Raw genomic sequence first — 23,314 nt, forward strand, 5'->3', positions numbered from 1 at the left:
ATCTCCTTATTAGATACTTGCCTTTCCTCATTACATTTACTTCTCTTTCCCTCTCTAGAGGAGGCCACAAATTGAAATTGAAGGCTACCTGCAGAACCAGCCGTATATACTCTTATTCACGTGATGGTTAAACGCGGGTCATACAGGAAATTAGATGGAAAGTGTCTGGTTTCCTAGCTATATCTAGCACTTTAAGCGGGACCGGATTAAGGGAGTCCACTGTACCTTTGTCTTGTGGTCCTGAAACGTCTGACGCGGGCTGTACAAATATTCTACTTTATTATTATTATTATTATTATTATTATTATTATTATTATTATTATTATTATTATTATTATTATTTCTTAATATTCCAATACTACTCACAACTCCCTGAATTCCGACGTATCTACAATATTTCCGTCTAAGTGTTCGTTTGTCAGACACCCTGCAAGATTTACAGTGTTTGAATTTATTTCTCGGATGTGTTTTGTGTGTTTTCTGCAACTATACACGCTTCACGTGTCTCCATATATGTCGTGCTCTCGGGCCACTCTGCAGGACCAAATGAACCGAAGGAAGTTAAATGAAGTGCACAAGATGTAAAAATGCCTTGATTTTGGCGACCTGGTTAAGCTTGATGGTGTTCCCAAAAAGCACAATAGATTAAAGCGACAGGAACACAAGCGAACGGAGATCAGCTTCCGTCCTATATCACGTGTGTTCTTTTCATATTCGTCTTGATTGATTTGTGGGGTTTAACGTCCCAAAACCACTATATGATTATGAGAGACGCCGTAGTGGAGGGCTCCGGAAATTTAGACCACCTGGGGTTCTTTAACGTGCACCCAAATCTGAGCACACGGGCCTACAACATTTCCGCCTGCATCGGAAATGCAGCCGCCGCAGCCGGGATTCGAACCCACGCCCCGCGGGTCAGCAGCCGAGTACCTTAGCCACTAGACCACCGCGGCGGGGCTTCATATTCGTCTTTCCAAACAACGTTCACATAAATTGTTGCCAGAGAGTTGTGCAGGAAACGTCACAATCTGTGTGTAGTGGTGCACGTTAAAGAACCCCAGGTGGTCAGAATTTCCGGAGCCCTCCACTACGACATCTCTCATAATCATGTGATGGTTTTGGGACGTTAAACCCCACATATCAGTCAATATGAGGCACACACAAGTTCTTGTCTGGAAGCTGTGCCTTCTAAACATGACGGTACAACTTGCAGACAAAGACTTGTGTATCGTGACACGAAAATTGGAATATGAGGCCGAGTTACGACATGATAATCACCAGGGGGTGAAAACTGAATAAATATTTGGGGTCCAGTTTTTCATTGGTAATATCCGTGCGTGCATAAGCGCGAGAGAGCCGGCATAATCACTACGACGACACTATAGATAAGCAGCCGCTGTGAGCATAAACATTTTTATTACTCAAAGGAATTTTACTATTACATTCAAATGTAGATGCATACACACAGAATATGAGATGATTGTCATATTTCGTCCAGTTTGACATAATAGATGAATTATATCGTGTACGCTGCTCCGATTATGCTTGTTCGGATAACAATAAAAAAGGAACCACAGTGTGTCTTATAACAAAAGAACACCTAAGCGAAACTCGGGATGAGCTAAGCATGTACGAAAACTTGTTTCAGCTAGACTGACGTGACACCTGGGGAGAGGGCAAAGCATGCAGTGTTTCGAGAGAGATCTCCTGGATGAGACAGAATTGGTACCAAACCCGAAGCTGCAGGCATGGGAGGAATGGTGTCCCCGTTGCACTGACGTCGTCCAAAATCTGCGTTCGGATGTAGTTACATCCCGACGCAGATTTTGACGCAGAGAAGCACCTATATATATATAAGGTGCTTCTCCTTCCTTCCTTCTTCTTCTTCGCTAGATGTCCGGTCTCTGTTTTGTATACGACATGCAGGGAAGAGCCGGCTGTTTCGGCTCCACTAACGTCGTCGGCTATTTGTCGCCTTTTTATTGGACCGATGGCGAGTATTGGACTTAATTTTTGTGGACAGTACCCGTTTTTATATTATAAACCCTTACTGCGTGACACGTCACCGTGACGACATTAGACGCCGACAAGTCGATACGTTAAGTGCAAAAGAACGACCGAACATGTACGACTAATTAAAATGCGGGGTCGTGTATCACGAATGAGCAGGGATTTCCTCATGTTCACAGTCGTCTGTACGTGTTATCTCGAAGCCCACAAGTCTTTCAAGCTTACGTTCATCCAGTGTTTTGCTGAGACGTGAACGCTGTTACAGGGGAGCAATCATCAGAACGGTTAACCGAACAAGTTGCCGTGCTTTCATCTTGAACGAATATTATACAGCGTGACAGAAAATGAGAACGAGAATAGGAACGACCGACTAGAGTTCTGACTCGCAACTTAAGTCTTATTCTGAAACAAAGCAGAATAAGTAGTATTTAGAAAAACTAATACAACAAACGACCATCATTTGCATGCACAAAATGACAAAAGAAGAAACAAAACTCCATATGGCTGGTGAGACAGGGTCGCGACGCAAGCTATATCCATGCGGTATGATACTTCATGCATCTGATAGTGCCAAAGAAGGCTGACCGATACGCTCGTCACCATCCAGTGACATGTAAAACGCTTCGATTATTTCCAGTGTGCGCTGAAGTATCTGTGGTAATGCATGATTTCAGTTCTATCAAAACATGGGTTACACGCGCCTTTTCAACAATGAATGGCGAAATGAGATCCCGTGCCTTTTTTTTTTACCATTGCGCGCATGCTCCTAGATTCTAATACTTAAGCACCGACTAGTTTGCCCAATGTAAAACTTACAGCAGGAACATGAAAGTTTGTATTCTAGATTAGTACATTATATATAGTTACGTTTTGTATACTGCAGTAGCGCAGTGCTGTAATCTGCCGTTCCTGCTCTCGTATTCGTTTTCTGTCATGCTATTATTCATTGATGAGGATGCAATAAGAAACAACACCCCTGGTATTATTTCATTACAGACTTTTTACATTAACTCATTCATGCAACGAGCGTGCATTCCATGGGTGATTCTACACTGTCCCCGCATTGGACTATAGCAAGTGGACAATGCGTAAACAACATGCATGTTCTTCTCGCCGTGCATGTATATACGCTTGAGGTAATGATAACAGGGGGGGGGGGGGGGGGCTGCTATCAGATTACTAACTCTTTCGCGCTGTCGCAAAGGAATTTCATTTATTTAACACGATAATCTAACGACTAATAAAAGCGGACCCCACAAACGCATTACACTGCCCTGCCATCGCCAATGAACTCACCGGCAGCTTAATCCGATTAACAGGCGCTCGTACACATGTATACGTTCTTTGACTTTGCTTTTCGATATGGTGGATATACAAACACGGAAGCATGAATTTTTGAATAATGCTAAAATTTTCACTGCAAAGATCAGCTCTTCCACAGAAGCACAAGGGAATATTTCGTGATATGTTCCGGTGAATTAAAGTATTCGCAAATTACTGAAGTTGGCGTTATTGCATCAAGTTGCTTCTATAGCCTTCTTATACCAAACCTACGGGCTCTACATTTCGGAAATATTAAATTAGGAGGAAATCACCCGAGTATGCCCAGCGCAACGTAACGTGATTCCTGCACATTTTTTCTCCTATCAGGTATGGAAAACTTGACTAAGCCTAATAATGACTTCAGTTATCAATGCACGCTGCGATTTTTTTTATGTATTGTCGTACGTCCGACAATGTCAGGAATGCTCACTCCCTTTATCTCGGAGATTAAGCAGTGGAGGGAATCAAAATATATGCCCCACCGAAGGCTAAAAAAACAAGGCATACATGCAAAGCTCCGTATAATTTCATTCTCAACTATATAGGGACCTGCGACTTCTCAGACCAAAACGAAACGCAGCAGTGAAACCAGCATCGATTTACATGAGACCTTTCTTTCTTTTTATTTTTCTCTCCACGATAGTCTCACAGGCCTGCCTTCTCCGGGCACAGAAGCCGCGTATGCAACGGTGCGCCCAGCGTCGCTAACGAAGCAAAAACGCCAGCGGAAGCGCTGGCAGCCCTGCTGCTGCTGTTGCTCGGCGTTTTTTCGCTTTTGGAAAAACGCAACTCGACGTGCCAGCCGAGAGATAGGAAGCGCCGCAGGCGCTATGGTTCACTGTCGGCTCTATCAGATCATCCGGGGCGGCTCTTTCGCTGCATGCAGCGCCCGGGTGCGGCTGAACGGCGAACTACGCACGCCGGCTGCGTGCCAGCCCAACTTCACAGCAGCCAGCTGGGTGTATCAGGCAGTCATAACTTATTCACGCGCGGAACCTGGTTTCGGAAGCCATTAATTTGAATTTAATTAAGGTTGATTGCGCGAGCGGAACACTTCCTTGGGAGGGCGCGGTGATAAGGTCGAACCACACACACCGCTCGCTCGCTGGGATTGCCGTATACAGATAGCCTTCGAGAGCACCGCCGGCACGCAAGAGCGGAGCTCGGGGTCCTGCCCGGATTTCTCCTCCTCTCGGCCGCCTATCTCGGAGCTTGGCTGCCACCGCCGCTGTGCGGGTATTTCTTTTCGCAGAGATACACGGGCTGGACTCGAGCGCAGAGGCCGTGTTTAGCAACGGGCATGCACGCCGTATATGCGTGTGAGGACTCTATACGCTAGACTGAACTCGAATCCTGCGCCTGCGGTTTTGGCGCGAAGCCGATTGCAACTCGTGCGTTCGTATTCCCGGAATCAGGAGATGCGCGCATGCATGCCGAAAACAGTGAGAATAGGACTGACAACAGCCTACACTCTAAGCCAAAACGGAGCAACAGGGGTATAGGGGTTGCTCCTTTCAGGGAGCAATTGCATTGCCACTCCCATTACTCTCCTAAAAGGAGTAACTGCAGAGGGAGGAACCGTTGCTCTCCTTTCAGTTCCTCCTTCGGGGGATGAACAGTTACTCCCTCCAGTTCCTCCCTGCAGACCAACAGTTACTCCCACCAGTTGCTCCCTGCCGACCAACCATTACTCCCACCAGTTGCTCTTCTAAGAGCAACAGTTACTCTTTACCGTTCCTCCCACGTGTTCGCAGTTACTCTCTGAAAACCAACTGCACATGCTTCCAGTTACTCTTTGGGGAAATGAGTATTTATCTCGAGTATGCTTGTCACACGCTTAACACATGGCGAGAGCTCCTTGGAAGAGCACTGCTTGGGTGCTTCTAACACAAAAAGTGGACAATATTGAAAGGAAAATAAATGCTTTATTGTTCTTTTTATGAGGCGACGTGTGACCACACGTAAAAGTAGACTTCGCCACACCGCAGCCAGCACTAAACAAACACATAATACATCAAAGGTTTTCTGCGTCATCCGTGGAAAAACAATCTTGAAATTCTAGCATAGGGCTGTCTGTGTCATCATTGGTGAGAGAAGGGCAACTTCTCCAATTCTGAAGAACTCAAGTTTCGCAGCTGGTGTTTCCACCACGCTAGCGCAGCAGAACGTCACCGCAGGCATATTTGAAGCATCTCATTCCTGCAAGAAAAAAATATAAGTGTGAGGTTAAACATGCCAGAATCAATTCATAACAATGAGTCACACACACTGCAGCAGCGCTTACATTCTAGGATGTCTACTGCAAAACGAAATGTGAAAAAAAGGAAGGTTCGGCCAAACGTTACTTGGCAAGCCATATAAATGCTGATGTGGTAGACGCTCTTCACATGATGTCTCAGACAGCAATATTCTGGAAGAAAATGTGCAGCACCTCAACAAGGCATATTTGTAGCAGTTAAAGATACCCTTAGGTTCAGTTAACTTGTTTCCTATACACAGCTGAGTGACATTTCTATGAGCCAATTCACCAATGGGCATTCTAAATGAGGTCATGTGTGTGGCAAATAACACGTACTGTCCGCTCATGTTAAAATACTTATTTAGCTCGTGCACATAGTTGCTCTCGATTCTACTGTTCTATCATACGCTGCTGCGTCTTGAATTGTGCAATACCTGTAGGCACAAGCCAAGCATGCAAAGCCTGCTTGAAAGCAACCATTTGCAGAGGCCACATGATAATCTTCAGTATATTTCTTTGTACCTGACGCAAACGGCTGGACAAAACTATAGACAAATAAATGTAGACCGTGCTACCTTCAAAAAATGCTTTAAATTGAGAAAACTAGGGTGCATTTGTTCACTCGGTTGACGAGTCACAGCCACGAGATATGTAAACGAAGCAATATATCAATATATCTTAAGGCATGCACAGATATTCTGATTCTTTGTTTGACAGTGTCACAGATAGCTTGCCAATACATATATATTTGAGAGCAACAAGATGTGAAACTTTTATTAGCTCAACGTCTTGTTGGTTCACAGCCAAACAGGTTACTGCTTGTTAGACAAATTGGAATAAGCACACCATGGTTTCCAAAAAAAAAAAAGCATTATTAGAAGTTAGCTCCCGGTGTGAATGTCTGCCTATTTATTTTGTACTGCCTTCTACATGTGCCACAGAGACATTTGTTGAGGATGTGCTACCAGTCAAGCCAAGATCGCATAGTTGGTCAATGTGATGGAAATACAAACATTAGAAACACTGCCACCTCTAGTAAGAGCATAACACTTCAGTATCTTGGACTAGCAAAGAGGTGCACAGGAAAGTTAAGCCCACTCTTGTGAAACTTTGAACGCGACTATTTCAGAGTGGGGGAGGTCAACATGCTGTGGCACTTTTAAACCCACGAAACATCTGCAGAAAACAGGGTAAAGGCAAGTCAAGAAACGCTGTTATGAAGGCCTGCGCATGGACAGCTTTGTGAATCTAGGCCCAAGTGTTATGCTTTGTGCAAGCCAAAATCCATGTAAATAGGGAGAGCATACTTTTAGGAGTACCAGCGTAAACAAATCTTGGCAGTTGGCTTTTTAGTACAAACAGCAATCCCTGCAATGAAAACATAAACATTTTATCTTAACGGTAACAGTGTGAGCACACACACGGGCCAGCGGAGCCATGTCGAATTGTCAGTGCCAGTGTAACCATGTGGCATAATGAACTATTCTCTGGCCAACACATGCACAGTTTGCCCCTAAAAAGCGATGCTTTCATATACGTAGTACAAAAAGTCTGCACTTACCAAAATTCACTTGCTTTCTGTACTTTATCATCGTTGGGAGCATCTTTATCTGCAGTATAACCAAATTTGTGTCATATCCCTGAAAAAAAAGTAAAAGACATGCATCAAATATTGTTTCATTTGGTAGCAGTGAAGTCAGGTTAAGAACAGCCAAGTGGGAATCAGCCTAATTATGTGCATGCGGCAAATCCCAAACGGCGTTATTGATTGAGGTTGTCGAAATTTTCGTCGATTGGTATTAACGTCGATATGTGACTTCAACGGCATGCCAAGTTTTCACAGCGCATAAAGATTTCATGATGCAGAATAATGACAGCGCTAACGAGAACATACAGCATTTATGATTGTCTTTTACAATATTCAGTTTTGCTAAGGTTTTGCATCACTAAAGAAATCTGAAAGATTTGGGTCATTCCTCCTCCAATTGTTCTGTCAATATGTAAACAGAACATGTAAACTGCTCGCTTGATGGTGGGCTTATAAAATAGTACGTTCAGCGCAGAGGTGAAGCAAGTGACGCAGTGATGTGGGCAGATTTTTTTTTTTTTAGGCGTGTGGGGAGGGGGGGGGGGGGAGGTCCGCTTATCTGAATAGGCCCGGCAAGCGAATATGGTCGTCAATTTGGGCTCCCTACGCCCGGCCTAAAAAATTCTGTGCGCAACCGCCTGGCTATGCCAGTGAAGTGAGGCGACAATGATTTGTTTACTTACTGATTTACATACACTTTACATCTCTAAAAAATGCGGCCCAAGGCCCCAACACTCAGCCGTTAACATTACATAAAGCCAATGGTAGAAAAGTGCCAGTATGAATGCAGCTACAACCCCGCCCCAATGTTTCTTCAAGCGAGGTAGTGTTGCGGAAATGAACTTTTAACTGAAAAAGTACACTGGCACTGCAGTGGTGACAGGGGAAGCAAGAGGGTATGCAGGCGGTAATAGAGGTAATTTAGTCCGATACGGCTAGCAATAGATACGGTGAATAAGAGCAAATCATTTCTCTTTCAATAGCGCAACCACTCAACAATGTATTGTAAGAGCATTAAATGTTGCTGGAAATGCCACTCACCTGCACGCTGATGCATGCACAGTCCTTTGTCCGACGAGCGAACAGGCTTGCAGATAGCTGAAGACGTGTTTACGATGTGTTTGTTCCACCCAGCAGCAAAATCCACAACTACTTCGCGCTCCATAAAGATAAATATACACTAACCTTCATCACGAATAAGTAGAAACGCAAATCTGCGACACACACACACGATCAAAACATAGCTCACACCTCGCACGTCCATGTGCTCGCCAACCACAGACCATATGAAAATGAGTAAGTAGTGCGAATGCGAACCTAGTTGCGCCGAAAAAAAAAAAGAAAACGTCGAGCAGTGGCAGCACAAGCGTCAGCGCAATAATTTCAGCGTGTTCTCCTAATACAATTATAAAAACAAACTGAGGTACACTAAAACTCATAAATAAATATAAAAAGTTGAGTGTAATTTTTATTTAGTGCTAGTCAACATAAACACTGAATAAAAATTACTTTGTAGCTTACATCGCTTGCTACACTAGCGCCACACTTGTCGTGCGGGCGCAGATGGCGCAGATTTGTCATTCTGCCCTCAACCTACACGGTGAAGCGTGCTACTAAGTGAATGGCTGATGAGAAGCGCGTCTGGGTCCGCTTTTTTTTTTCTTCTCCGATATATTTGGGCGGGGGGGGGGGGGGGGGGGGCTTCTTATGCACGTGTTTCGGTGCTTGATCGACTTTGACGCCCTTACTTCGCGGACGAACGGCGTGTCTAGGCTTTTTTTATCGTTGTTTTGCACGTGTTTCGGCGTTCGGTCCGCTTTGACGTGCCAACTCTCCATTCTGCTGCTGCCTGTGTTAGGTATTTGCCGTACTGTATTCTCAGGCCTTCTGTGTTCAGCCAGCGCTGCTATCTTATTATCTACGGATGCTAAAATAAACCACTGTTTTGGTTTGGTGAAGTTTGGCACACAGAACAAACAATAATCTGGCCCATGAATATCAATGTGGGCGGCATGCATATTTGTGTGCGGTGTTCTGCCGGGGAGTAACCGTTGCGTGACGAGAGCATTTACAGCGGTTCCTCCTTCCGTTGCTCCCTTACAAACTTAAGATGAATACAGTTGCTCCCCCATTCTCGAACAAGTCGGCCATCTTGTTCCGCTTGGTCTTTTCGGAGAGTAACAGTCGGTCTGAAGGAGTAAAAACAGCCGTTGCTCCCATTTTGGCCATTTTTGGCTTAGAGTGTATGAGCTTTGGGTACTGTTTAAGCGAGCTTAAGTGAAGAACAAGAGTGTGTGATGCGAAACCTTTTGAGGTGGCCAGACCTTTTGCAGCTCTTAGTGAAAAATGAAGCATGAAGACGGACATGCGGAATAAATTAACTCAAGGTTTTTCGCTGCTCATACGCTTCGAAATACCACCCACCACACTAATTTGGCTCGACTCGGTTATATACTAGGCCTTTCAAGAAATGTAGGTCATGTCTTTAGAAAAATGGTAAAATGGGGTGTTTGCTTGCTGTTATCATAATGGCTTTCATACTGTAGCTGTTTACATTCTAAAATAGTTGAATACATCACTTGGGAGAATATTTAGGAAAGTTCAATAATTAAATTTTAATTAGCGGAGTTATGCGGTTATGTGACGATTTAAGTCATTCATGCTTTGATATTTCGAAAAAAAAATCGTCTTCTAATAATAATTGCGAAGTAATAAAATTCTTCCGAATTTCGGCGACACCGAAACAGAAACGCGGAAGAGAAGAAGTGAGCGTCGTCATATCAAGTTATCAACCGACTTCGTTTTGTGGGTGAGTGGGCGGCGCTTGCAATAATAGCACGCATGACGCACATACGTTAACGAACGGGGAAGAACTGCTCCTCTGTAATCGTTGTTATGAAGAGTGACGTCATTCTAGTCGCCTGCTTGTTGCGCTCGTCGGTGCTTCGGATTCGGGGTATCGATCGCCTTTGAACTTGCCTGAATTTCATTACGCCACAGTAATTATTAGAGGCCACCTCTTTTGTGTCTCGAAGCTTCGATGGGGTTTTCGCACGACGAATTTTCATTTTCGCATTTGACACTACCGCATTACTCTGCTAATTCAAAAGCTCGTTAATATAGCCTTGTTCCAAATTATGTCTTCACCCACAGATACAAGCCGCTACATGAAAAGCAAATATGAATACAGCGAACAAATATCGCACTTTTTGATTTTTGGTAGATATTGGACACGTTTCTTGAAGCACCCTGTATAATGATACAAATTGGTCGACGTTGGTTAGGCATAGTTGGTTTTATGTCTTGCCAGTGTTTATGCCCCATGCACAGGGCACAGGCAAGGTGGAATAAACTTTATTTGGTCCTGAACCAGGTCTGACACCTCCCGAAGGTGGGTCTACCGCAGATGGTGGCCTTGCCCACGCCGCTGTACTGGAATACCGTGGCACCCAGGCCGTCCACATGCCTCCTGGACTGATGAAAGCTGGACTGAGACCTCGGAGCTTGTAGATTATTTCTCATGTCTCAAGCGACTGCCATTAGTGCAGGTTGGCAGATGATCAGCTAAGCGATATACACGTTCACAAACTCTGTGGAATTTTAGTGACTAATCCTGGCAATCAAGCTCACAAATGAGAAGAGCTGTCGCGATAGAATCGGTCACTTATACTGGCAGTCCTTACGCGAAGAACAATCATCGGCGACATTTCGCAGAGGACTTGGATATACTTCTGTAACGGAAAACCACAGTGTGCCTCGGTATGCCTGTATAGTGAATTCCAAAGTTACGCACGGGCTTTAATTGACGCAAATGCGATGAAATAAGGAACATATATACCAACTGATTCTTAAGCAAACCTGTAGTGCAAAGTCTTTTGGCTTTAATTTTCATCGACTGTGTTCTTTAGCGTGCACCCTATAATGCCTGAGTCACAATTAATGAATAACCGGTGATTTCGGCTAATACTGGCAAAAATAAAAGAGCCAGCCTCCGTCCGCTTCGTGATCTGCCTCGACCACAAAAACATAGATCTGAACGTTAAAATAGTTATATCCTAATTACTTTGCAATTACACGTGAGAAGAATTTTCAGCCGGTCATAAAGGACATCAGTACACTGAACGTTTATGCCAGGGCTAAAAAGAGAGTGAGAGAGAGAGAAAGGAAAGACAGGGAGGTTAATCAGAAGGAGACTACGGTTCGCTACCCTGTGCTTGGTATAGGAGAAAAAGGGTGTAAAAGAGTGAGAGAGAATAAGAAGAGTTGATGACAGTATAGGAAACAAATGTAGAGACTTGGGCACTATCCGAGCACTATATATGAAGCAGCGCTGTCCGCGAACAGTCACAGCTTATAACAACCGCATCAACGCCTTCAGAGAACCTCGTGATGCATACCGGGTAGGACAGGGCCCCCGGATTTCGTCCTTTGTCTAGGGGCCAGGGGCTAAGAAACACTTGCAAAAGTGAAGCGTTGTCAATTCGACCTTTGTTTTACGGAACTCGAATTATGCTCCAATATAAACGTACATACGACGTATTGGCGTGTTATGATCCTTGCGAAACGGTTCGCTCAATTGCGATTGGCAGAATTCGGATTCCTATTTTCGCAGTCATGACATGGAGTCTTCAGGCCTTGAAATGTCTTTTCTTAAGGTATTCAGAGCCATTACTCACCATGGAGAGTAACTTCGTGGAAGGAGCGCAGCAACATTCATTAGAGAGCAAAACATGCAAACGTCCGAACATACGCAAAACGGCAGCAGTTGCACCTATAGCCGAAACCTCACAGCATGGTTAAGCCTAAACGACAACAAAATTACACGAAAATCTTTTCAATGAATAGAGCACGTAACTAACAAATCACGTCAGCCCAGAGTGTCCCTCTTTAACCGAACTCACTCGTCTCGAAAAACAAATACATAAACAAGAGCACGCACGCCAACGCGCGCTATTTCGGAAACAAAGCAAAAAAGCTCAAGACGTGCCTCATGCACGCCGCCGAATATGTCCTTGCGTTCTTGAAAGAAATACACTTTCTTAGCGCGCAGGGAACGTTTCTAAAATGAAGACAGGTAGGACGTTTCTTCCGTGCTCGATTCATACACTAAGTCTCGAACTCACACGCACGGCAAAAAAACAAAAAAACAAAACAAAAAACGGCGCAGCACGGTGTTCTCGTTGCGTGCTCGCCTATAGCCGCGCACCGGTCTAGGTCAGATACATGACAGGTAAGAGACGACGGCGAGGAATACGTCGCCGACGACGGCAAACCAAAGACCATTTACGAAAGGACGAAAAAGAAGCCTGTAGGGAGGGCGGAGGAAGAACCTTTCGTTGTCTTCTTCCGGTGGCAGCAGCTCGCTTTTTTTTTTTTTTCCCCAAAGCGCTCGGTTGGAAGCAGCACGCCAACCGGGCATTTAAAGACGGTCGACTCTCGGCACGAAATACACGGCAGCAGCAGCAGCGCCAACAGCGGCCGGCTACCGCTTTAATCCCACGCAAAAAAAGAAGAGAAAAGGAAGAAGCAAAAAATGTTACGATACTTTCAACAGAAAGTCGCTGGCACAGCGAGAAGAAGGCGGCCGTAGAGAAAGGAACATCAGAAGAACAACAGTATAACGACGGCGTCCAAAAGAAGGAAGCGGCGGTAGCAGCGAGGAGCGGCTGGAACGTTGGAAATAATTTTTTCGCTGGCGCCAACCCTCAGCGGTGACGGTGGAGGGGAGAAGAGGGGGGTGGAGGAGGGGGTGGGGGACGGAGGAACCACCACCGCCTTTGCCGCTGCGTCAATGCCACGCTCCCAGCCCATTGTTGTTGTCTTCTCAAGAGCTTCTTCCTCAAGCGAGTTCGGCAGCTCCTGGCTGGCCGCTGCACTTTGGCTGCGCGAGTTGGGCCGTGGTGCCACCATTAGGAGCCGGAGCCGCCCTCTTTTGTTCTGTTCGCCGTTCGCCACGCGGTGGAGCAGAGAGCGGCCGGGCATCGTCCAAAGGAAGGGCTGCACGCTGCCGTGTACGTTTACGTTTATGCGCTTATGTGTTTTCTACAGCGCGAAAACGCTTTCTTCAACTTGATCGACTCTGCTTCGCATGCCTCTCTTCCTTCGACGTTCCCTCCTTTTCTCTTTGTTATTATTTTATTTAACTATAGGGAAGGTTCACCTCGTTTTTACAGGGCCCCCTTTTGTTTCGTCGTACGCTGCCGCACGGTACTTTCCTGCACACGTGTTGAAAACAAAAACAAAAACAAACAAAATATAACACAGGGCACCCAGGTCCCAGACAGACCTTGGTAAAGAGTTTATTTTTTTCAAGCTTCACGTGTAAACAAGCGTGCGAGCGTTTTCGATGTGGGAGCAAGTTACGCAAGTTCCGAAAAATTTGAGCACGGAGTGGGAGACGTGCAAAAAATAAAAAAAGAAGAAAGAAGAAAGTAACTGCGGTGAGGAAAGGCGGAGGCGTTAAGCGCTCACCGGCAAATCGTCCTCGGTCCTTTTCTTCTCGACTTTCTATCTTTTTTCTTTCTTTCTTTCTTTCTTTCTTTCTTTCTTTCTTTCTTTCTTTCTTTCTTTCTTTCTTTCTTTCTTTCTTTCTTTCTTTTTTAGTAAAGAGGAAACGTAACAAAACAGCGTTTTCAGTCCGCTAATTTCTTTTTTTTGGCAGTTCTAATCCTAACCACAGAGTGCGCACTAACATTTCGAAAAGCTCGCAAAGTAGCGTGATAGTGGAATGCCGAGTCTTTCACGTTGCGTTCGCGGGGTGTGTTTAAAACGCTGGAATTCGCCGCCCCGCCCGACGAGGCAGGAACGCGTTTAAAATAAAGTAATAATAAAGCGGAATCCTTTACAGCGCGCACGCTAATTATACCGCTCCGAATGCAGCGAATGCGCTATAATAAGGCTTTGGGAAGTTGCAAAACTGTACACCCTCTTCCAATCCCCCCCCCCCCATTTTTTTTTGCAGCATTCCCTATAACATGAATGCTCAAAGTGATGCACATCAATTGCACCGACGCGACGCAAGTACACTTGGCATGCGCGTCGACGTATACGAAGTTTTGCAGAAATCTCCGGCATGCGACGCAACTGTGTAATCACGCGAGTTTGCATTAAACTATGCTTCTCACCTGCAGGGTGACAGTGCATGCGTCTCCAAAAACAAAAACAAAAAACAAAAAAATCTCAACTGAAAATCTGAGGAATCTCGCCTCAAGCATAACAATAGAAAGAACCCTCCTTAGTTGCTATGCGTTGACAAACAAAGCAAATATAATTACGAGGACAGCCCAAAAACTATGCGAATAATTGAACGTTACCTGTGCTGCGCCAAGTTTAAGTCATCAGGCGCACCTGCACAAATGATTCTCGAGTAACTTTGTCTGCCTTGCAGGGCCACAACGCCCGTTAATGAATACACTTGCGTTGAAGTCAAGCACGCGTTATTGCAGGCCGATTTCTATCTCCGACATACTTGCAAGAACTTACATGACGCAATTATTGCAACGTCCCGTATATATGTGCAAGTTGTGAACAGCTATGACCCAATTCACATATGCATTATACACGTTTATTCAATCAAAGCAGCTATTCTATGTTCATGTAGCTACACGAATGTGGATTGATACGGATAAGAGAATGTTACATGCAGGATTAAAGCGGCGCATACGCCAGAGAGAAAGAGATAAAGATGCAAGGAAAGGCAGGGAGGTTAACCAGACGCACATCCGGTTTGCTACCCTGCACTGGGGAAGGGATAAAGGGGAGAAAAGAGGTTGCAGAAAGATGAGAAGGTACACACAATCACGAGCACGCTTGGGGAGCACACACAGTCTACCGGCGGTCGCTCAGGTTTGTTGACTTTAGGTAAAGTATACAGCAGTGCTTTAGTTGCTTTCTGCGCAACTGAGGCAGATGCCCAAGGTCCTTATATATTCTGCACGCAAAATGGTCGGGGGTCAAGTCGATTCAAAACCATCCGGAGCTGGCATCACTGTGTGTCGTAGCAAGCGCAGCTGCACAGGACGTGTTCGATGGTCTCTTCAGCTCCGCACTAGTCGCATGTAGGAGTGTCTGCCATACCAATGCGAAAAGAGTCCACCTTTGTAAATGCAACACCCAACCGGTGATTCTGGCGTACGCCAGAATCAGCGCACATTTTCCGACCATTCGAGGTCTGCAACGGAAGGTCTAAGTTATAGGCGCATTCTATTTATTATCACTCCTTCCTGTCTGTCTCTCTCACCTTATGCAATTTCATTCACACCACCTATCTTCGTTTAGCTTTATATAACCTTTAAATGAGTATTCCAAATAGAAAATCGTGCTGTGGTATAGGTATGACCTTGCGTGCAGAACAGAATACAAAAATCCCTTTCAGTGAGACGGGAGATCCTATCAGTCACTGCTACACGCAGCGAACGATTAAAACCGGTCAAGATTGCGCACCGAAACTCCTCGCGCGACGGGCTTCCCTGCCGCACCCATGAAAGAGCTAGGAGCAGGCAATAATAAAGCGGCACTTTCGAATGCCCTGTTCTCATAAGTTTATTCCGGCGTCCGGTCGTTGAAGTGTCGCGTAGCACAAGTGGGTGGCACAAAAGTTGCGCGAAACTACACGAACTAACCCTACTACCCCGCGTGTGTTGGACCTTCTCCAATTCCAAACTAGAGCTCTACAGAACTGTGCTTTGCAGATGCAGAAGACGCGCCGCAGCGCCCACACTGTGTGAACATCGCCGCGCGCCGCCCTGGCGCGCTCTAGGGGGTGCCCGTATATAAATTAGCGAGCACGCTTTCGAATTTCAATCGGAAGCGTGGGGAGGGCACAGCGACAGCCGCCGCTGTAGGCGACAGGTGAGCAAAGGGAGACCACCCCTGTACGCCAGCCCGCCCCGTTCAGACATTGGCTGCGTGCGACAGCGCGCCAGCTTGCTCCTTTCGCGTCTATGTAGTCCATAGGTGCACCGCCAAGTTGGTTTGGTCGCACCTCACGGTTCAAGTTCTTTGAGCGTCGGGCAGCAAAAGTTTGCAAAAGAATAGGAGTTTAAGCGCGCGTATGCTGAGGCTGCACGTGAGCTGTGATTCGGAACGCTAAAAGAACAAAAAACAAAACAAAAAAAACAATAGTGGCTTACGTTACTGAACAAGCTGACATTGGTATAGTTGAGGTTAATATAAAAAACAACAGTCAAATTCACAGACCACACACTGCTTTGTATAGTCTCGCATGACCCCTTTAATGTTCAGCTGTGGACAGCTCCTTATAGCTGTCAACATGCTACACGATAATGTTCATCTGAGCTATCTTTGAAAAAAAAAAACAATGTAAAAGAGGAGCAGATTACGCCGTTCTCACTTTACGTCTGTTTGCAGTCTGCAGTGATAAAATATAAACGACGACACAACGCCCCTCAACGGCCAAACCTTTGCAAACCGTTAACCTGCATGCCACCGGGAATCGCCACCTGCGAGGTTTGCATACGTTCAGAGAATAGAATTCTCGCAGGTTTTTCCCAAAACCAGCTCCGGCGACTGCAACACGACTGAAAATGTAGTATATCAAAACATATTGACACACACACGTGTGTGTGCATGCATGTATCTACATGTGTATGTGCGCGTGTTATAGGAACTTGCTGGTCAGCTGGCTTCGCTGAAATTATGCTTTCTACTGAGGCAGTGTTGAGTTGCGGGTTTGCACTCCTCATGCGTGATACGCGCCACGCCCTTTTTATCTTGTTGAACGTCGGCACACATTCTTTTTCGAGAACAATTCTGCCATAGAGTGTTTGCCCAAAAGAGCCTACAAATTCGAGAAGAGAGAGATAACAGTTAAGTGAAAGATAGCGAGGTCAAACGGAAGAAAATTTTCAGTTTGCTATACCCTGAACTAGCGAAGGGGTAAGAGGGGATGGAAACGTAAGCAAGGTAAGAAAGGAAATAAAAGGTTAGGAAAAAGTATTACAGTTAGAGAAAAAAAACACACGTACACACTTAAACACACGAGTGTCATAGTCGCGTAGCGAGTCTGATTGAGCGCAGGAACCAACGCTTTCGTCGCTTTCTAGTTGGAAGCTCGAATGCTCCGGCATCCCAAAATTCGGGCAAGTGAACACAGCGAAGTGTGCTGGAAATGGCGATAGCTATAGCGAATGCCCGTCACCACTAGTCAATTAAGGCCACATCAACGCGTTCCAATATTGATAAAAATGTGCGGATGAAGCAGAAAAAAAAATGGAGTCATTTCGCAACTGTCCCCTATAGAGAATATAGTTTACATCAAGGAGCAGAAGAACAGCTGCGTTGCTCCGAGCTTTGTCGCATTATCTATGATCGTCCTTTGGTAACCTTATATTTGAAGCTTCACCTGAAACCCCATAGTTGATAATGGCGCTCAATGTGCCATGTGGCAACGTTCTCTGCTGGGCATCTCGGAGGTACGCAGTTGCTGCCATATAGGGACGCAAGCGGAACGCCATCGCAGTATGCGCACGTATAAATATATGTTCTGTTGCAATTCAAAGTAGCGCTCCTCTTTTCCTGGCTTTATATACATTCACTTCACGCAATAAACAACGCAAAAATAAAAACGTCCACGCTGTGAAGCAACCGGCCTCGACCGATGAGAAGCCGCTCCAACTTTTTTTTTTTTCGTGGGGTCGCCCGGGCCTATTATTTTTCGTTCCATCTGACGGCCGAGGCGAGATTAAAGTCAATTAATCATGGTAATCTCCGACGAAGCGGTCGCTACGCTGGGCGAGGCACGGCCGCGGCACTCCGGTTGTGAGCGCACCCATGCATCTCTGTCGGAGAGAGAAACAAAAACAAAAACACACGCAAACTCAGAAATGCCCCCCTTTTTTTTCCTCGCTTGTTTGTTTTCTTCTTTTTTTTCGGGGAAATCGATTTCCACCTGCCGAGTTCGAATGTTGCCACCCTACCCCGGCAAGGGTCATTTGTAAAGCGCGCTGACAGTCGGCGCTGCGAATAAGGACGGAACGACGAGCGCGCGCAAAACTTTGCGTCTGTGTGCGTATAGCCTCCAACTGCGCGATTGCATGCGAGGACAACCGAGCGGCCAGCACCGCGCTGAACAGACTTCTCTGCGTGCCAGCCACAGCGCGAGTGGCACTGGAGGCGCGCGTTATAATTGTATTCGCGTGTTTTGCCGGGACCGCTGCGAGCGCCTGCTTTGCATAAAGAATTCAGAACTGCATGCTCTCGCACAGGCGCTCAAGAGCGAGCAAAACTCTGTGGACGCAGAGTGATGGCTAGCGAAAGCGTAGGTATATAGAAAGTTGGGAGTGGGTGTTCATAAAGTGGGTGTTCATATATATATATATATATATATATATATATATATATATATATATATAGAAGAATATTCCTGGCTAACTGGTTTAAATATATGAAGTAAGGTCAAAGTGAAAAACGTAAACAATATTTATTCTGAACATTCGGCCGCGGACCGCGTATAACGTCAGTACAAAGCTACACTTTAAAAGGTACAGTGTACCGCCTTTCTTTGCCAGAAAGCTTTCCTTCAAGAAATTCTATAACACGAACAGAAAACTTGGAATACATCGGGGCGCATCGGTACCGAAAAGTGCGCAACTCCGAGTGCGCCCAGAAATGTACATAAAGTAGAGGCAAGCCCCGTTTCCGTCGTAAACACACATTCAGGCTGATGCCAAAGAATGTCTGCTCAAATTCTTCCAAAACATACGCCTTTCAGCACAGGGTGATAGCAAGACGAATAGGACAAAGAAGAAAGAAAGAAACGTTTCGAGCTGGCCGAGCTCTGGGACAAAACCTAATTTCCTGCGTCATTTAAAATTACGTTTTACCCGGTTTCCACGAGGTATATACGCAACGCGGGATGGCTTCGTGGCGAGGCTGCAGGTTTCTTGCTCTCTTGTTTGAGTTAACTGTGCGCGCGTGCGTCATGCAACCGATGCACGAGAACACGGAGCAGTGAAGCGGGAAATCAATTTCCTTTGTTTCGACGCAGGCGAGCGCAGCGCCGACAGGAAAAATAGCAGGCTGTTATGCGAACCAACCTTTTGTTTAGAACTCTTGTTTTCCCGTTTGTGTTCCGTGAATGGGGAGGAGAGCTCGAATCAAAGGGGTGATAGCGCGGTGGCAAAGGGATATGGTAAACAGGAAGTTTTCATGTGACGTCAAGGTACGTCATCTTGTTTTGCGGTAAGATGATTTTTTTTTTTTTTTTTGCTATGTCGTATACGGATGTGATAGGGCGACTTGGCCCATACCCATTCTGTAGGATTGGCCAAGATTTCGTAGTTTTAAATTAATTAGGTAAATATTTTGAACGTTGTTGAATGATAAAGAACAATTAAATAACCAAAAAAATTCTTGAAACACAACATCATCGTATTTTTCACTTGCTTGTCTTCTCTTCTGTTTCACAGTAACATATAGACGCAGTGGCATGGTGCTATCGCATACCATACCTGGGACATTATCATGCAATTTGTAAAAGTCATGTCTGAACAAGATTTGATGACTGCATATAAGAAATATATCGAACATCGACGCTGATCTGATCTGTCCGAATGACACAAAGGCGGGCGCCGACACGGATGCCCCATCGAACACGATATTCGACCGTGGGCGTTTGGCATCCCTCCGTATCGAAGACGAGTGATGGAAAAAATCACAAGAGAAAAGCTTCACATGACGTCATGATGACGTCAAGAAGCACCGAAATTTGTGACGTCGCATGACTTCATCGGGTCTCAATGTATCACTTGGTCAAACGGGGTCCGATCACGGAGTCAGTGCGAAACCAGGTATAAGGCACCTGCGATTTTGAAGGCTCTGAAGAACCACGTTAGATGCCGAAAGATTTCAAAAGGCGGAGGGGCGGCCTCAATAGTGTGTTCTAATACTCACCGTAGGCGGGTTATTAAAACAGCTAAGTGGACGGCGGCCATCTTTAGTCCTATTCTAATCCTCCCACACTCTAAGCCAGAACGGAGCAACAGGGGTATAGGGGTTGCTCCTTTCAGGGAGCAATTGCATTGCCACTCCCATTACTCTCCTAAAAGGAGTAACTGCAGAGGGAGGAACCGTTGCTCTCCTTTCAGTTCCTCCTTCGGGGGATGAACAGTTACTCCCTCCAGTTCCTCCCTGCAGACCAACAGTTACTCCCACCAGTTGCTCTTCTAAGAGCAACAGTTACTCTTTACCGTTCCTCCCACGTGTTCGCAGTTACTCTTTGAAAACCAACTGCACATGCTTCCAGTTACTCCTTGGGGAAATGAGTATTTATCTCGAGTATGCTTGTCACATGCTTAACACATGGCGAGAGCTCCTTGGAAGAGCACTGCTTGGGTGCTTCTAACACAAAAAGTGGACAATATTGAAAGGAAAATAAATGCTTTATTGTTCTTTTTATGAGGCGACGTGTGACCACATGTAAAAGTAGACTTCGCCACACCACAGCCAGCACTAAACAAACACCACAATACATCAAAGGTTTTCTGCGTCATCCGTGGAAAAACAATCTTGAATTTCTAGCATAGGGCAGTCTGTGTCATCATTGGTGAGAGAAGGGCAACTTCTCCAATTCTGAAGAACTCAAGTTTCGCAGCTGGTGTTTCTATCAGGCTAGCGCAGCAGAACGTCACCGCAGGCATATGTGACGCATCTCATTGCTGCAAGAAAAAAAATAGAAGTGTGAGGTTAAACATGCCAGAATCAATTCATAACAATGAGTCACACACACTGCAGCAGCGCTTACATTCTAGGATGTCTACTGCAAAACGAAATGTGAAAAAAAGGAAGGTTCGGCCAAACGTTACTTGGCAAGCCATATAAATGCTGATGTGGTAGACGCTCTTCACATGATGTCTCAGACAGCAATATTCTGGAAGAAAATGTGCAGCACCTCAACAAGGCATATTTGTAGCAGTTAAAGATACCCTTAGGTTCAGTTAACTTGTTTCCTATACACAGCTGAGTGACATTTCTATGAGCCCATTCATTAATGGGCATTCTAAATGAGGTCATGTGTGTGGCAAATAACACGTACTGTCCGCTCATGTTAAAATACTTATTTAGCTCGTGCACATAGTTGCTCTCCATTCTACTGTTCTATCATACGCTGCTGCGTCTTGAATTGTGCAATACCTGTAGGCACAAGCCAAGCATGCAAAGCCTGCTTGAAAGCAACCATTTGCAGAGGCTACATGATAATCTTCAGTATATTTCTTTGTACCTGACGCAAACGGCTGGACAAAACTATAGACAAATAAATGTAGACCGTGCTACCTTCAAAAAATGCTTTAAATTTAGAAAACTAGGGTGCATTTGTTCACTCGGTTGACGAGTCACAGCCACGAGATATGTAAACGAAGCAATATATCTTAAAGCATGCACAGATATTCTGATTCTTTGTTTGACAGTGCACAGATAGCTTGCCAATACATATATAATTGAGAGCAACAAGATGTGAAGCTTTTATTAGTTCAACGTCTTGTTGGTTCACAGCCAAACAGGTTACTGCTTGTTAGACAAATTGGAATAAGCACACCATGGTTTCCAAAAAAAAAAAAAAAGCATTATTAGAAGTTAGCTCCCGGTGTGAATGTCTGCCTATTTATTTTGTACTGCCTTCTACATGTGCCACAAAGACATTTGTTGAGGATGTGCTACCAGTCAAGCCAAGATCGCATACTTGGTCAATGTGATGGAAATACAAACGTTAGAAACACTGCCACCTCTAGTAAGAGCATAACACTTCAGTATCTTGGACTAGCAAAGAGGTGCACAAGAAAGTTAAGCCCACTCTTGCGGAACTTTGAACGCGAATATTTCAGAGTGGGGGAGGTCAACATGCTGTGGCACTTTTAAACCCACGAAACATCTGCAGAAAACAGGGTAAAGGCAAGTCAAGAAACGCTGTTATGAAGGCCTGCGCATGGACAGCTTTGTGAATCTAGGCCCAAGTGTTATGCTTTGTGCAAGCCAAAATCCAAGTAAATAGGGAAAGCATACTTTTAGGAGTACCAGCGTAAACAAATCTTGGCAGTTGGCTTTTTAGTACAAACAGCAATCCCTGCAATGAAAACATAAACATTTTATCTTAACGGTAACAGTGTGAGCACACACACGGGCCAGCGGAGCCATGTCGAATTGTCAGTGCCAGTGGAACCATGTGGCATAATGAACTATTCTCTGGCCAACACATGCACAGTTTGCCCCTAAAAAGCTATGCTTTCATATACGTAGTACAAAAAGTCTGCACTTACCAAAATTCACTTGCTTTCTGTACTTTAGCATCGTTGGGAGCATCTTTATCTGCAGTATAACCAAATTTGTGTCATATCCCTGAAAAAAATAGTGTAAGACTTGCATCAAATATTGTTTCATTTGGTAGCAGTGAAGTCAGGTTAAGAACAGCCAAGTGGGAATCAGCCTAATTATGTGCATGCGGCAAATCCCAAACGGAGTTATTGAGGTTGTCGAAATTTTCGTCGATTGGTATTAACGTCGATATGTGACTTCAACGGCATGCCAAGTTTTCACAGCGCATAAAGATTTCATGATGCAGAATAATGACAGCGCTAACGAGAACATACAGCATTTATGATTGTCTTTTACAATATTCAGTTTTGCTAAGGTTTTGCATCACTAAAGAAATCTGAAAGATTTGGGTCATTCCTCCTCCAATTGTTCTGTCAATATGTAAACTGCTCGCTTGATGGTGCGCTTATAAAATAGTACGTTCAGCGCAGAGGTGAAGAGAGTGACGCAGTGATGTGGGCAGATTTTTTTTTAGGCGTGCGGGGAGGGGGGGGGGGGGGGTCCGCTTATCTGAATAGGCCGGGCAAGCGAATATGGTCGTCAATTTGGGCTCCCTACGCCCGGCATAAAAAAATTCTGTGCGCAACCACCTGGCTATGCCAGTGAAGTGATGCGACAATGATTTGTTCACTTAGTGATTTACATACACTTTACAGCTCTAAAAAATGCGGCCCAAGGCCCAAACACTCAGCCGTTAACAATACATAAAGCCAATGGTAGAAAAGTGCCAGTATGAATGCAGCTACAACCCCGCCCCAATGTTTTTTCAAGCGAGGTAGTGTTGCGGAAATGAACTTTTAACTGCAAAAGTACACTGGCACTGCAGT

General features: G+C 45.1%; 1 long non-coding RNA gene across 5 annotated transcripts in view; it reads right to left on the reverse strand.

The window, feature by feature from the left end:
- LOC142814606 (uncharacterized) overlaps window positions 1-23,314 on the reverse strand; it is a 402,191-nt gene that overhangs the window by 41,930 nt on the left and 336,947 nt on the right. The window lies entirely within an intron of this gene.

The sequence above is a fragment of the Rhipicephalus microplus genome, chromosome 4, assembly GCF_043290135.1.
Source record: "Rhipicephalus microplus isolate Deutch F79 chromosome 4, USDA_Rmic, whole genome shotgun sequence".
Classification (NCBI taxonomy): Eukaryota; Metazoa; Arthropoda; class Arachnida; order Ixodida; family Ixodidae; genus Rhipicephalus; species Rhipicephalus microplus.